This window comes from Hypanus sabinus, chromosome 23 (genome assembly GCF_030144855.1).
Source record: "Hypanus sabinus isolate sHypSab1 chromosome 23, sHypSab1.hap1, whole genome shotgun sequence".
In the NCBI taxonomy this organism is placed as follows: Eukaryota; Metazoa; Chordata; class Chondrichthyes; order Myliobatiformes; family Dasyatidae; genus Hypanus; species Hypanus sabinus.
In genome coordinates, this window is record NC_082728.1 from 55,597,248 (window position 1) to 55,613,747 (window position 16,500).

The following is a 16,500-nucleotide window of genomic DNA, read 5'->3' on the forward strand; positions in this document are numbered from 1 at the left end:
GGCAGGTGGTGCCTTATGAGCCTGAATGAATTTTTTGAGGATGTGACTAAACACATTGACGAAGGTAGAGCAGCAGATGGATTTCAAAAAGGCATTTGATAAGGTACCCCATGCAAGGCTTATTGAGAAAGTAAGAGGGCATGGGATCCAAGTGGATCCAGAATTGGCTTGCTCACAGAAGGCAACAAGTGGTTGTAGATGGGTCATATTCTGCATAGAGGTTGGAGACCAGTGGTGTGCCTCAGGTATCTGTTCTGGGACCCTTACTCTTCGTAATTTTTATGTGACCTGGATGAGGAAGTGGAGGGATGGGCTAGTAAATTGTGACCTGGATGAGGAAGTGGAGGGATGGGCTAGTAAATTTGCTGATGATACAAAGGTTGGGGGTGTTGTAGATAGTGTGGAGGGCTGTCAGAGATTACAGTGGGGTATTGATAGGATGCAAAACTGGCTGAGAAGTGGCAGATAGAGTTCAACCCAGATAAGTGTGAAGTGTTTCATTTTGGTAGGTCAAATATGATGGCTGAATGGTATGACTCTTGGGAGTGTGGAGGGTCAGAGAGATCTTGAGGTCTGAGTCTATAGGACACTCAAAGCTGCTGAGCAGGTTGACTCTGTGGTTTAAGAAGGCATAGGGAGCATTGGCCTTCATCAACCATAGGATTGAGTTCAAGAGCCGAAAAGTATTGTAACAACTACATACCCTGGTCAGACCCCACTTGGAGTACTGTACTCAGTTCTGGTCACCTCACTACAGGAAGGATGTGGAAACTATAAAAAGGGTGCAGAGGAAATTTACAAGGATGTTGTCTGGATTGGTGAGCATGCCTTATCAGAATAGGTTGAGTGAACTCTGCCTTTTCTCCTTGGAGTGTTGGAGGATGAGATGTGACCTGATAGAGGTGTATAAGACAATGAGAGGCATTGATTGTGTGGATAGTCAGAGGCTTTTTCCCCAAGGCTGAAATGGCTAACATGAAATGGCACAGAGATGTCAGTTTTTTTATACAGAGAGTGGTGAATGTGTGGAATGGGCTGCCGGTGGCAGTGGTGGAGGTGGATACAATAGGGTCTTTTAAGAGACTCCTGGATAGGTATATGGAGTTTAGAAAAATAGAGGGCTATGGGTAACTCGAGGTAATTTCTGAGGTAAGTACATGTTCAGTACAGCATTGTGGGCCCAAGGGCCTGTATTGTGCTGTAAGTTTTCTTATGTTTCTAGAATCAGTGAAAGACCACAACAACTTGGGCATTCAAACAGTGGGCAAAAGACTACAAACTGTGAAATAAATAAAAAAAGAATGAATAAATAGATAGATAGATAGATATTGAGAATATGACATGGAGTCTTTGAAAATGAGTCCATAGGTTGTGGGAACATTTCAATGATGGGACAAGTGAAGTTGAGTGCAATCATCTCCTTTGGTTCCAGAGCCTGATGGTTGAAAGTAGTAACCGTTCCTGAACCTGGTGGTGTGAGCCCTGATACTCCTGTACCTTCTTCCTGATGGCAGCAGCGAAGAGAGAGCATTACCTGGATGATGAGAGTTGCTGATGATGGATGCCATTTTCCTGCGACAACACTTCACGTAGATGTGCTCAATGGTAGGAACAGCTTTACGTGTGATGGACCGGTCCATATCCACTACTCTTCATAGGATTTTCCATTAAAGGCCATTGGTGTCTCCATACTATATAATGATGCAACCAGTCAATGTACTCTCCACTACACATCTAAAGAATTTTGTCAGTTTTAGATGTCATGCCAAATCTCTGCAAACTCCTATGGAAGTAAAAGCACTGCCATGCTTTCTTCATTATTTCACTTACATGCTGGGCCCAGGACAGGTCCTCCAAAATAATAACACCTGGAAATTTAAAGTTGCTGACCTCTCTACCTCTGATCCTCTGATGAGGAATGGCTCATTAACCTCTGGCTTACTTCTCCTGAAGTCGAATAATCAGCTCCTTGGTCTTGCTGACATTAAGTAAAAGGTTGCTGTTATGGCACCACTCAGCCTCATTTTCAATCTCCTTCCTATATGTTGATTCATCACCACCTTTGATTCAGCACACAACAGTGGCATCATCAGCAAACTAGAATATGGCATTGGAGCTGTGCTTAGCCACACAGTCACAAGTGTAAAGCGAGTAGAGCAGGGGGCTAAGCACCCAGCATTGTGGTGCACCTGTGCTGATGGAGATTGTGCCAACTTGGATTGACCGGAACCGGTAAGTGAGGAAATTGAGGATCCAATTTCACAAGAAGGAATTGAGGCCTTATTGATTCATCTTGAGGGGATGGTAGCATTGAGTGTTGAGCTGTAGTCAATAAAGAACATCCTGATTTATACATCTTTGCTGTCCAGATGTTCCAGAGCTGAGTGAAGAGCCAATGAGGTGGCTTCTATTGTGGACCTGTTGCTCGGTTAGGCAAATTGGAGTGGATCCAAGTCATTTCTCAGGCAGGAGTTGATATGTTTTATCACCAGCCTCTCAAAACACTTCACCAGTGTGGATGTAAGTGCTACTGGGTGATAGTCATTGAGGCAGTTCAGATTCAGTTTATTGTCATTTATAACCACAAATACAATGCAGTTAAAAAACGAGACAACATTCTCCAGAATGATATCACGAAAAAAGCACAAAACAGACCTCACAAGAAAAACCACATAACGTTTGGTAATCCCCAGTCCAGAGTCCGGAGAGGCTGCTACGTATCAATATCGCACTACCGTCTTAGCATGTTCCCGGAAAAGAACTACAAACCCATCAGACAAACCTAAAGCTACAAGACCTACACAAAACCACATAGTTACATATAGTTATAGTTAACATATAGTTTCAATGGTGCAGATAAAACCATAATTAATAAAAGACTGATAAAGACCACATAATTATAACACATAGTTTCAACAGTGCAAAGCAATACTGTAATCTGATAAAGAGCAGTCCATGGCACGGTTTTAAAAAGATAGTCTCAAAGTCCCGACAGCCCATCATCTCACGCAGATGGTAGAAGGAAGAAAAACTCTTCCTGCCATGAACCTCTAGTGCCGCAGCTTGCCGATACAGCACTTTGGGAGCTCCGACCACAGCCAACTCCGAGTCCGTCCGAAATCTTCGAGCCTCCGACCAGCCCTCCGACACCGAGCTCCGAGCACCATTTCTGCCAAGCTCTTCGACCCCAGCACCGGCCGCCAAGCAACAGGCAAAGCCGAGGATGCGGGGCCTTCCTCCCGGAGATTTTTCCGATCACACAGTAGCAGCAGCAGCGAAACAGGCATTTCAAAAGTTTCACCAGATGTTCCTCTGTGCTTCACACGTCCGTCTCCATCAAATCAGGATTGTACACAGCCCCTACTTACAGATAACATCTTCATTCCTGGAGTGGCCGCTGCGCGCAGCGTCGCACCGCCATCTTGCCTGGTAAGATCCTTCACCACATCCTTCTTAGGCACCGGTAAAAGAGAAGCCTGCTTGAAGCAGGTGGGTACCTCAGACTGTGGAAGTGTGAGGTTAAAGATCTTGGTAAACACTCCAGCCAGTTGATCAACACCGGTCTTTAGTACTTAGCTAGGTACCCCGTTTGAGCTGAATGCTTTTCATGGGTTCATCCTTCCCATCGGCTTCAGAACAAAAGTCACAGAATAATCAGGGGCTACGGGAATTCGCGGTACTTCCTCCGTGTTTTGGTGGTCAAAGGGAGCATAGCAGTCATTGAGCTCATCTAGAAATAAAGCCCTGTGGTCGCCTATGTCGCTTGATTTAACTTTATGAGAGGTGATAGCATCTAACCCTGCTGCAACTGTTGAGCATCTTTTACTGATTCAAGATTAGCCTGGAATTGCTACTTCATCCAGCTTTCTGGAGATTGCACCTGGGCCTCTTGCAACGTGATTGGTCACCAGACCTTGAATGTCTCTAATCAGGCCCTCAGCAGATTGTAGATCTTATGTTTCATCCAGGGCTCCTGGTTGGGGGAACCTCTGAATCATTTTGTGGAGACACACCTGTCTACAACTGTTATAATAAAGTCCATGACAACCATGGTATATTCATTCACCATATTTGTAGTTGTTCAGAGACTTCTTCAAGCTGGCCTGGTTGAAATCCCCTGCAAAGTTAGAGAAGGCATGATGGTACACTGTTTCATGCCTGATGATTACTGTGCTCAGTTCCTCCAGTATTGGCCTAAAGTGGAATATATACCACTACCAAGGTGATGGCAAAAAATCCCTCTGCAGATAAAAAGGACAGCATTTGACCACTGAACTACTGAACTCATTGCCACCACCCAGGTCTCATCACATATGAAGCACCAGTAGCATTATATTGTTTACCTTTTAACTGATATCATATGTGTGCCTTATTATTTCTTAATTTATCTGTAGTAATATTATTTTATGTGTTGTTTGTGTGCGCACCTTGGTCCACAGGAATGTTGTTTTGTTTGGTGATATGTATGGTTGAATGACAATAAATTGAATTTTAACTTGTAGACGTTCCAGGTCGGGTGAGCAAGACCCAGACAGAACTACCATGTCTGTGCACCACGATGAGTTCAGAAATAAAGCACATTCCACCTCCTCTACCTTTAAAATACTGAGCTGTCCTAACTTTGCAGAGAATAGAGAAGTCATTGGGCTGCACTGCTGCATCTGAAATGGGGGTGGGGGGAGGAATAGCCATGTTTTGGTGAAGCAAAGTACACAGCGGCCCCTGATGTCCCTCTGGTATTGTGATCTTGTCTTGAGGTCTTCAATTTTATTTTCTAGAGACTGTGCATTTCCCAGCATAATAGTGGGGAGTAGGGTGCTAAAGCCTTGGTGTTTCAATCATACCTGTAAAATGGCACACTGTCCCCACTTCTGTTTTCTTATAGGAAACTGCACTCATGACCTGAGTCTGCTGACTGGGATCTGTCAGTTTTAACTATTGATAGATTTTATTTTAAATATCTTAATACAATGCTGCTTACTGAAGCTTCCGTGGTTGTGATTGCAGGTTTCAGCTGTAGTAGTCCTAAACTTGCATATTTGACGATTCTCACTGGAGCGGCACGTAGACACACAGAGTCGCCACTTATCAGCGCCATCCTAACTAGTTGAACTGCTAGACACCATCTTACCAGTGAAAACAACTTTCCTGACTCTCTTAGCTATCCCTTTCATCACAGGCTAACACTCTCATCTCAGAATCAAATTCGTGGAGATTTCTTGGTGGTGGCTGATGGACTAACAGCAATCTCCTGTTGCTCCATCTCTAATTATCTTACTATTTCCAACCTGTCTTGAAACTTCCTTTTTAAGTGTGATTTTTTTATTATGGCTACATTAAGGGGTGGCAGAGGTACTAAAAAGGATGATCCCCCTGTTTCTTTGGATTCAGTTATGGATTTGCTGCAAAGTCAGACACGAGAAGCCTCTGAGAAGTTTCAACTATTCAGCTCTGAATTTAAATAAATATATGGTAAATTGGTTTCTATTCAGCAAACTCTTAATGAACACAATAGTCACAATACCATTACTTTCAATATAATTATGGAAGATAGGACTGGACCCAGGGTTGAGATTTTTGATTGGAGAAAGGCTAACTTTGAGGAGATGCGAAAGGATTTAGAAGGTGTCGATTGGGACAATTTGTTTTATGGGAAGGATGTAATAGAGAAATGGAGGTCATTTAAAGGTGAAATTTTGAGGGTACAGAATCTTTATGTTCCTGTTAGGTTGAAAGGAAAGGTTAAAAGTTTGAGAGTGCCATGGTTTTCAAGGGATATTGGAAACTTGGTTCGGAAAAAGAGGAAGATCTACAATAAATACAGGCAGCATGGAGTAAATGAGGTGCTCAAGGAATATGTAAAAAGAATCTAAAGAAAGAAATTAGAAAAGCTAAAAGAAGATACAAGGTTGCTTTGGTAAGTAAGGTGAAAATAAATCCGAAGGGTTTCTACAGTTATATAGAGTGGACAGCTATGTATGGAGCTGAAAGAGATGGGGGAGATTTTGAACAATTTCTTTTCTTCGGTATTCACTCAGGAGAAGAATATTGAATTGTGTAAGGTAAGGGAAACAAGTAGGGAAGTTATGGAAACTATGACAATTAAAGAGGAGGAAGTACTCACGCTTTTAAGGAATATAAAAGTGGATAAATCTCCGGATGCTGATAGGATATTCCCTAGGACCTTGAGGGAAGTTGGTGTAGAAATAGCAGGGGCTCTGACAGAAATATTTCAAATGTCATTAGAAACGGGAATGGGGCCGGAGGATTGCCGTATTGCTCATGTGGTTCCATTGTTTAAAAAGGGTTCTAAGAGTAAACCTAGCAATTATAGGCCTGTCAGTTTGACATCAGTGGTGGGTAAATTAATGGAAAGTATTCTTAGAGATGGTATATATAACTATCTGGATAGACAGGGTCTGTTAGGAATACTCAGCATGGATTTGTGCGTCGAAGGTCATGTTTGACAAATCTTATTGAATTTTTTGAAGAGCTAACTAGAAAAGTTGACAAGGGTAAAGCAGTGGATGTTGTCTATATGGACTTCAGTAAGGCCTTTGACAAGGTTCCGCACGGAAGGTTAGTTAGGAAGGTTCAATCGTTAGGTATTTGTATTGAAGTAGTAAAATTGATTCAACAGTGGCTAGATGGGAGATGCCAGAGAGTAGTGGTGGATAAAAGGTTGGAGGCCGGTGACTAGTGGTGTGCCTCAGGGACCTGTACTGGGTCCAATGTTGTTTGTCATATACATTAATAATCTGGATGATGGGGTGGTAAATTGGACTAGTAAGTATGCAGATGATACTAAGGTAGGAGGCGATGTGGATAATGAAGTAGATTTTCAAAGCTTGCAGAGAGATTTAGGCCAGTTAGAAGAGTGGGCTGAACGATGGCAGATGGAGTTTAAGGCTGATAAGTGTGAGGTGCTATATTTTGGTAGGAATAATCCAAATAAGGACATACATGGTAAATGGTAGGGCATTGAAGAATGCAGTAGAACAGTGATCTAGAAATAACGGTGCATAGTTCCCTGAAGGTGGAATGTCATGTGGATAGGGTGATGAAGAAAGCTTTTGGTATGCTGACCTTTATAAATCAGAGCATTGAGTATAGGAGTTGGGATGTAATGTTAAAATTGTACAAGGCATTGGTAAGGCCAAATTTGGAGTATTGTGTACAGTTCTGGTCACTGAATTGTAGGAAAGATATCAACAAAATATAGAGAGTACAGAGAAGATTTACTAGAATGTTACCTGGGTTTCAGCACCTAAGTTACAATGAAAGGCTGAACAAGTTAGGTCTTTATTCTTTGGAGTGTAGAAGGTTGAGGGGGGACTTGATAGAGGTATTTAAAATAATGAGGGGGATAGATCGAGTTGACGTGGATAGGCTTTTTCCATTGAGAGTAGGGGAGATTCAAACAAGAGGAGAGTTGGGGGCAAAAGTTTAAGGGTAACACGAGGGGGAATTTCTTTACTCAGAGAGTGGTAGATGTGTGGAATGAGCTTCCAGTAGAAGTGGTAGAGGCAGGTTCGGTATTGTCATTTAAAGTAAAATTGGATAGGTATATGGATAGGAAGGAATGGAGGGTTATCGGCTGAGTGTGAGCTAGTGCGACTAGGTGAGTGTAAGTGTCGGCACGGACTAGAAGGGCCGAGACGGCCTGTTTCCGTGCTGTAATTGTTATATATGGCTAACACAATAAACATATAAAAAATAATGAAGCAATGTTGTCATCTCTGGAAACGGAAGTAGATGAACTGCAAAAGCTTTGTGAAAAGCAATTGAAGTCCAACAAAAAGTTCAGACAGAAGATTATCAACATAGAAAACAGAAGTAGAAGGAACAACCTATGGGTTCTGGGTCTCGAAGAATTAATCAAAGGTAATCATCCTATGGAATTCTTTACAAATTTTCTGCAGGAATTATTTCCAGAAATTTTGGCGTCTTTGCTTATGATTGATCAAGTTCACAGGTCTCCCGTGTTTAGACCTCCAAAAAGAGACAGACTAAGATCAGTAATAATTTGTTTTCATGAATTTAAAACAAAGGAACTGTTAATATGCAAATCTCATTGAAGAGGCATGATTGACTATCATGATTGCAAGATTAGAATTGTTGAAGATTACTCGCCTGAGGTTATGCAGGAACGTGCTAAGTTCAAAGAAGTTATGCCCGAGTTTTTTAACATGGATTTCAAGCCCTCTCTTTGCTATCCAGCTCATCTTAGAATCACACTTAAAAATGGTTCTTTCAAATGGTTTCCTTCGACTGCTGAAATACAAAGGTTTTTAAAATCCAAAGGCTAGCTGTTTAGTTTGTTCTTACACAAAGACACAAGATTAAATGAGAAACTTCTAATTCGCAAATCCTATCGAAGGGGCATGATTCGTTATAGGGTGGAATATTAAGATTTTCGAAGACTATTCGCTTGAGGTTACGCAGGAATGTGTAAAGTTTAAACAAGCTTTGTTGGAATTTTTTTAACAAGGGTTTTAACTCATCCCTTGGCTACCCAGTTTGACTGAGAATCTCATTAAAGATAGATTCTTCGAATGGTTTTGTTTGAATGCTGAAGCATAAAGATTTTTTAAATTTGAAAGCTAACTGCTTAGCCTGTTTTTTCATGAAGATAGAAGATTAAATGTTTAATGTCTTTCTATATGAATAACTGTATCTTTTACTTTTGGTAAACATTTGTAACTAACTTCCTTTTGTATTTTTTTTAATACTGTGTTTTTGATATACGAGAATTGAATTTCTAGTATGGATATTGTTTAGTCTAGGTTGGAATATAAACAACCTTGAAACTAATTGGAGCGATCAGCATGTTTATTGGGGGGTTGTCCATAGTTGTAGATGCCAACTTTCTATTGGTTGGTTTTCTTTCTTTGGGAAGTGAGTGCGGGGGGGATGGTTTTTTTCTCTCAGAAGCTGTTTTCGAATTTTTTTTAGCCAACTGGTTGCTTGGTTACCATTTCTCAAGGTTTATGGATTGGTTTTAACTTACATTTTAACCGTTCCTTTAAATAATATTAAAAATGGACCAAACTATTAATTTACTCAGTTTTAACATGAAAGGGTTAAATCACCCTGTTATACGTAATAAGATTTTTGCTTATATTAGGAAATTTAAGGTCCCTATTATTTTTTACACAAGAAACTCACATACGCAAATGTGATAATCTGTTTTTTAGCTGTTGGAATGGACTTCGTTTTCATTCGTCTTTTCAGGTCAAATCTAGAGGAGTTTCAATTCTTATAGACAATACACTTTCCTTTGACCAACATAAAGTAGTATCTGTTATTAATGCACGTTTTATTACAGTTTCAGGAAAACTAGATAATAAATTAATCGTATTTGCCAATGTGTATGCCCCAAATGTAGATGATCCAGGATTCTTTGAGTGTTTTTTTTTTCGTTTTTAGCAGATCTGAGTCTTTATTCTTTGGTGATGGGAGGAGATTTTAACTGCTGGTTAGACCCAATTTTGGACCGATCATCTTCTAAACTGATACCTCTTAATAAATCAGCTTTGTTTATTCAATCTCTTTTATTGAAATGTGGTATTGTTGATGTTTGGCATTTCTTACACCCTTTAGATAAGGGGTACTCATTTTTTTTCCCGTGTTCATCATACATATTCCAGGATTGATTTTTTTTTTGATAGTCAAATGATTTCATCAGTTTGTTCCTGTGAATATAAAGAGACTGCTGTTTCAGATCATGCTCCTGTATTTCTATTTTTAAATCTCCCTGGTCTTCCTCAAACAAACAGATATTGGCACTTTAATACAACTTCATTATCTGATAAGGAATTTTTTAAATTTCTAGAGAGGCACGTTATTTTCTTTTTTGAAAAAAAGCAAGAGACTTCTAATCTTATTGTATGGGATACTTTCAAGGCCTATATTAGAGGACAAATTATTTCTTATACTGCGAGTGTAAAGAATAAAGCTAATAAAGAAAGAATTTAATTAGCCAATCAATTGAAATTAGATCAATATGTGCTATAGCTCCAGATCCTGTTTTATATAAAAGATGTGTTGAAGTTAAAACTAAATATGATCTTCTGTTATCATATCCAATTGAAACTCAACTTCTTAAACATAAAACTCAATTTTACATTCACGGAGATAATTCAGGGAAAGTACTGGCCAACCAATTAAAAACTTCTGTAGTTAAATGACAAATTAATGAAATTTGCTAAACCGATAGTGATAGGACAACTGATCACTCTGAAGTAAATGATAACTTTAGAAAATTCTATTCTAAACTTTATAGTTCTGATTCCCCTAAAGATAATACTGTAATGAATAATTTTTCAGATCAATTAAATTTCCCTGCACTTTCTGCAGATAATTGTAAACAGATGGATCAACCCATTTCTTATGAGGAAATTGCCAAGGCTATAAATTTATTACACTCAGGGAAGGCTTCGGGTCCAGATAGATTTTCTGAAGAATTTTATAAGGCTTTTCCTTCATTAATTATACTGCAGTTACACTTCGTCTCTTTGGATTCTTTCAAATTGGGTAGCTTGCCTCAATCTTTCTTTGAAGCCTCTATTTCGCTTAACCTAAAGACGAACAAGGACCCAACTGAATGCTCTTCATATAGGGCAATTTCATAACTCAATGTTGATACTAAAATTCTTTCTAACGTTCTGGCTCATAGGATTGAAAATATTCCACCTTCTATTATTTCTGATGATCAGACTGGATTTATTAAAAACTGACATTCCCATTTTAATATACGATGTATATTAAATGTTATTTACTCTCCCTCCCAGGAGATAATGGAATGTGTGATATCCTTAGATGCTGAGAAGGCCTTTGGTTGCATTGAATGGAATTATTTAAAACCTCAGAAAAATTTAATTTCGGACCAGATTTTATTCAATGGATTAAATTACTTTATCTATCTCCTTTTGCTCAGGTTCTTACTAATTTTCAAAATTCCAAACCATTTAAACTTCATTGCGGAACTAGACAAGGCTGTCTGTTCAGCCCTTTGCTCTTTGATCTAGCTTTAGAACCCCTTACCATTGCTTTTTGAGAATCTAATGATAGCTGTGGTATTTTAAGGAGGGGTATTACTCACAAAATTTCGCATTACGCTGATGATATATTGCTGTTTATCTCTAATGTTGAGACCTCGTTATCTTGCGTACTTTCTTTACTCTCCTGTTTTATCAAGTTTTCAAGATATAAATTGAACCTACATATGAGTGAATTACTTCTTTTAAATAATTTGGTATCAATTAATACTAATCTCCCTTTTAAAGTTGTAAGGAATCAATTTACTTATTTGGGTGTAACAGTCACTAAGAATTACAAACACCTGTTTAAAGAAAACTTTCTTACTTTATTGAATCATGTAAAAAGGATATCATTAAATTGGTCACCTCTTTCAATATCGTTGATTGGACAAATTAATTCTGTTAAAATGAATATTCTACCTAAATTTATATGTCTTTTACAGGCTTTACTGTTTTTCTTCCTAAATCCTTTTTTGACTCTCTTGATTCTATTTTATCCTCTTATATATGGAAAAATAAACGTCCTCGTTTAAATGAAGTTCACCTTCAAAAACCTAAAAGGTCTGGAGGTTTACCTTTACCTAATTTTAGGTTTTATTATGATATTTTACACTTAGGCTATATTATATTAATTGTGTAGACTGCCTGGTTCGGGTCTCTTTAGAAGCTAACTCTGTTAATAAATTTTCTATTATTTCTCTTCTTGGATCCTCACTTCCTTTATCTGTAAGTAAACTAACTGATAAATTGATAGTTAAACATACTCTGAGGATCTGGATACAATTTAGAAAACACTTTGGTTTATTGAGTTTTCCTTTTCAAGTCCCATTTATTCTAATTTTTTTTAAACCCTCCAAGACTGATCTAGTTTTTAAAGAATGGGACAGGTTGGGTATTCAATGTTTTTGGGATCTGTTTGTTGGAGGAAACCTTTGCTCATTTGAGCAATTGTCAAAAAGCTAAAAAAGCTAAATATAGCTTACCCAAAACTCACTTTTTAGGTATTTACAAATCAGTGACTTTTTAAGATCTTAATTATGCACACTTCCAATAAGCTCAGATAAGAACTTACTAGATGTAATTTTTAGTGTGACACCTTTTCCTAATTGGTTCAATATCTAATATTTATGGAATGTTACTGGAGATGAGGAATGTTCCTTTAGATTAAATTAAGAATCTCTGGGAACAAGATTTACAGACATCAATATCTGAGGAAACTTGGAATGAAATTTTTAAATTGGTTAATACTTCATCGCTATGTGCTCATCATTCCCTCATAAGGTGGTACATAGAGCTCATATGACTAAGGATAAGATATCTTGTTTTTATTCGGATGTATCTCCCTACTGTGACAGATGTAATAATGGAGAAGCTTCATTAATTCATATGTTTTGGACTTGTCCGAATCTTGAAAAATATTGGAAGGAAGTTTTTCAAACTTTTTCCTTACTTTTTAAAGGCAATTTTAAGCCTAACCCTCTGATGGCCATATCTGGTATTGTTGCAGGTCAAGATATTAAGCTGTAGGCATCCGATTTACATATTTTGGCCATCAGCTCTCTTATAGCTAGGAGGACGCTTTTGTTTAATTGGAAAGATTTTTCCTCCTACTCATGCTCAATGGTTATGTGATGTTATGTCATGTTTAGATTTAGAGAAGATTTGTTGTCCAATTTCTGAATCTCATCAAGACTTTCAAACATTCTGGGGACCTTTAATGAATTATTTTCAAAACCTTCAATTTGTTGTTTAAACTCAGATATTGGCTATTATTAATTTTTATTATATGAGAAGATATTTTATCTTCTCTTCTCCTTAATGAACAGCTTCGGTCTTGGTAGGGGTTAGATTGTTTTTTTTGGTAATAAATTAGTATTGTTCAATATAACTATTGATTAACTTACATGAATACAGGGTAATGAGATTGTCATTATGAACAGATATAATGTAATTGATAGCTTTTTAAAATCTTTTTTGACCTTTTGTATGCACTTTCTTGTACTCTGTATTCTTCTATGTAGAAACTAATAAAAATATTGGAAAGAATCAAATTTGTGGACCTCCTCTACACTACCAACAAAGCAAGTATACCTTTCCTCAGGTAAGGAGACCATATCTGCACACAGTGCTCCAAATGTGGCCCACAAATACCCTGTACAATTGCTGTAAAACCTCCCTGCTCTTTGAATTCAATCCCTCTAGCAATGAAGGCCAACATTCCATTTGACTTCTTGATAAACTGCTGCATTTGTAAATCAACCTTTTGCAATTCATGCAGAAGTACTCCCAAGTCCCTCCAACACAACAGCATGCTGCAACCCTTTACCACTTAAATAATAACCTAATCTTCTATTTTTCCTTCCAAAGTGGATGACCTGACACCAATATTGTACACCAACAACATTGCCAAACCCTTGCTTACTTACATAACCTACCTATCTCCCTCTACCTCCTCTGCACAATTTGCTTTTCCACTCAATTTAGTGTAATCAGAAAACGTAGACAAGTTGATCTCCTCTTCCAAATTCCAAAGAGCTGGTTAATTGACCATTGCAAATTGTCCCTGGTGTGTAGATAAGGGAGAGAACCTGAAAGCAATTGAGCAGAATGTGGGGAGATTAAAATGGGATGAGTGCAAATGGGTGTTTGATGGTCAGTGCTGACTCCGTGGGTTAAAAGGCCCATTTCTGTGCTAGATAAACCTATGAATCCCCAAAAATGGTCAACTGACAATTCAGATAACAAAGATACTTCTCACTTTCCAACTGGCCTTGAGACTCAAGGCTTTGAGGTATCAAGTGGCCAGTGACAAAGGGCACAGAGGTGTGGTTACTACAAGCAGCAAGTCAGTGTGATGACATCTCCTGTGGTTGAAGGATAAACGGGAATTTACAATAGGACTATAACACAAGGGAATCTCTCTCCAGTCACTTGGTGTTTATAGAGTTCAAATGAACTTATTCAGTCTATACTCCATCAACATATAATTCTGTAATTCAGTTTTCTTTTGCTCTTTATAATTATGTAGTGCACTGTACTTCTTCCGCAAAGTTAACAATTTCACAGCATATGCCGGTGATATTAAACCTGATTCTGATTCTCATAGCTGAGTTGGTGTTAATTTTAGATGGACAGCTGGAATGATATCTGCTCCTGTGCATGTGTACACACACGCACACACACATATCCCAAATACAAACCATCTTTCAATGGTTCAAAAATATGAATATTTTGAAATATTCAGATAGTTGAAACATTATGAATACTGGCCACTCAACAGCACAAACCTGTTCTGCACAATATACACAGTGAATGGTATGGATTTAGTGAGCACTTACTATCTCAAACTGTGTGTAGCATGTGGCGCAACTTCTGACACACCATTGTATCAAACACTGCTGCTAGTTGGGTGAGGGAGGTTTGGTTAGAGATCATTCTTGTGAGTTGCCTGGGTAAACAGAACCCACGAGTGCCACAAACATGGAATTCACTGACCTCTCCTCTCCGTGCTCTTCAGCCTGCGCTTCATTGCTCTCCGCAGGCACTCCTTCACTTGCGATGAGAGCTCGGCGGCAGCCCGGCTGGCACGGGCCAGCTTGAAATCAAAGTCGGACTTGAACCGTGGGACGTCGGGGACCTGTGAAACATTGCTGAAGCAGAGGGAGTCCTGGCAAGAAACAGAAGAAAAAGAGCTTATATTTCCATTTGAATAATAACAATGAATTTAAAATTTAATCATTGATCACAGCAACTATGTTGTATACGGTAAGATTCCACAAAAAGCTATGAAATAATAATTAAGTAATTTGTTTCTTGGGGTTAGTTAAGTGGCTGTCATCATTCATCCTTTTCACCTTTATCTCTATCTTCCAACAGTGCTGAAGGACCCTTTACATCTGACTGGGAGGGGATAAGGAGTCTTTGATTCATGTTTCACCCAAACTATGAAAGCCTTGACAATGCTACACTTCCTCAGTACAACATCGGACCGTCACACTGCATGTGAGTTCAAGGTCTGGGGAGAGACTCAATGAGTTACACCAACTGAGCTGCAGCCACAAATGAGGTGTCACAATTTTCACAACTTGTACAATAGTCCAGGGTGTGCAATGGGTTGTCACTCTGTTGTATGTTCTCAGCCCAATGGTCCCTTCAGACCTCCTAGCTCTTTCCATTTATTACTTGGAATGGAAACAAAGGAATGACCCTAGGTATTTCAACAGAGGTCTCAGTACACAAGGATTGCTTCCCAAAACAAGCAGTAATCACTAGTTTGGGGTACCACACCAAGGCGACACATAGGGCATTTGTGGGGTACTGAATTACAAAAGGGCATTATAACTTTATCACAAATATGAATAAGACTGACAATAAGAAAGAATCTGAGGAAGCAGCAAAGGATGACAGAACAATGGAGATTATAAAATGAAGATAAAATGGCAAGAAGGGAATTTGAAGATTGTAAGATTGTAGCAAAAACTAGGAGTGGGTTGACTAGAAGGATCACTTGAGAAATTATAATGGAAAAGAGTGAAATGGTTGAGGCATTAAATGAACGTTTTGACAGTGACCAGCAACATTTCCATAAGGTATAGAGCCAAACCCATGTCCCTCAGCTGTTCCTAAATATCAGACATTTAGAAACTGGGCAACAGAAATTAGTAGAATCAAAGGTGCTACTCGAGATTCTTAAAAAGCTGGTTTATGGATACAGCAAATGTCACAGACATAACACAGAGATAAGCCCTGCTGAATAAAAGACAGTAAACACCATCCTTGTTGAAGCAAGGACAGAGAGAGAAAAGAGAAAAATCGGCCATTGAACTGTTACAGCATAGACTGGCTTATTCAGTCTAGGCTGGCTTCAAATAGAGTTGATCCTGTTAGTTGTGTGGCCCTCTTCCGTTATCTCAGCCTATCAAATAACTTGTTCCTTCTGACTCCCACTTGAAAACACCAACTGATCTTATTCCACCACATTTACAGGCAGCCAATCACAAAATACAGCGTCACCAAATAAAATAAAACTCTTGAAACATCTGATATTGGGGCCAGCTTCACTGGAGCAAACTCAATGGGCCAAATGGCCAAATTCAGTTCCTGTGTTTTATGGACTTATCCAATCCTGTGTGCTGCAAGCAGAACAACTCCAGCTTCTTCAGCTAAATCTCAGAGCTGAAACTCCCCCCACCCCAGTAAGTGACAATCTGCAACCTCTGACAGCTTCCCTGAACACTCTCCCTAAAGTAAACTGACCAGGCTTGGACACAGTTCCCCACTTGTGGACCAACCTAGTGTTACATGCAGATCAACACCACTTGGAAATTGGTTATAAACACAAGAAAGTCTGCAGATAATGGAATTACAAAGTAACACCTGCAAAATGCTGGAGGAACTTAGTAGGCCAGGTAGCCTCTACGGAAATGAATAAACAGTTAATGTTTCAGACAGAGACCCT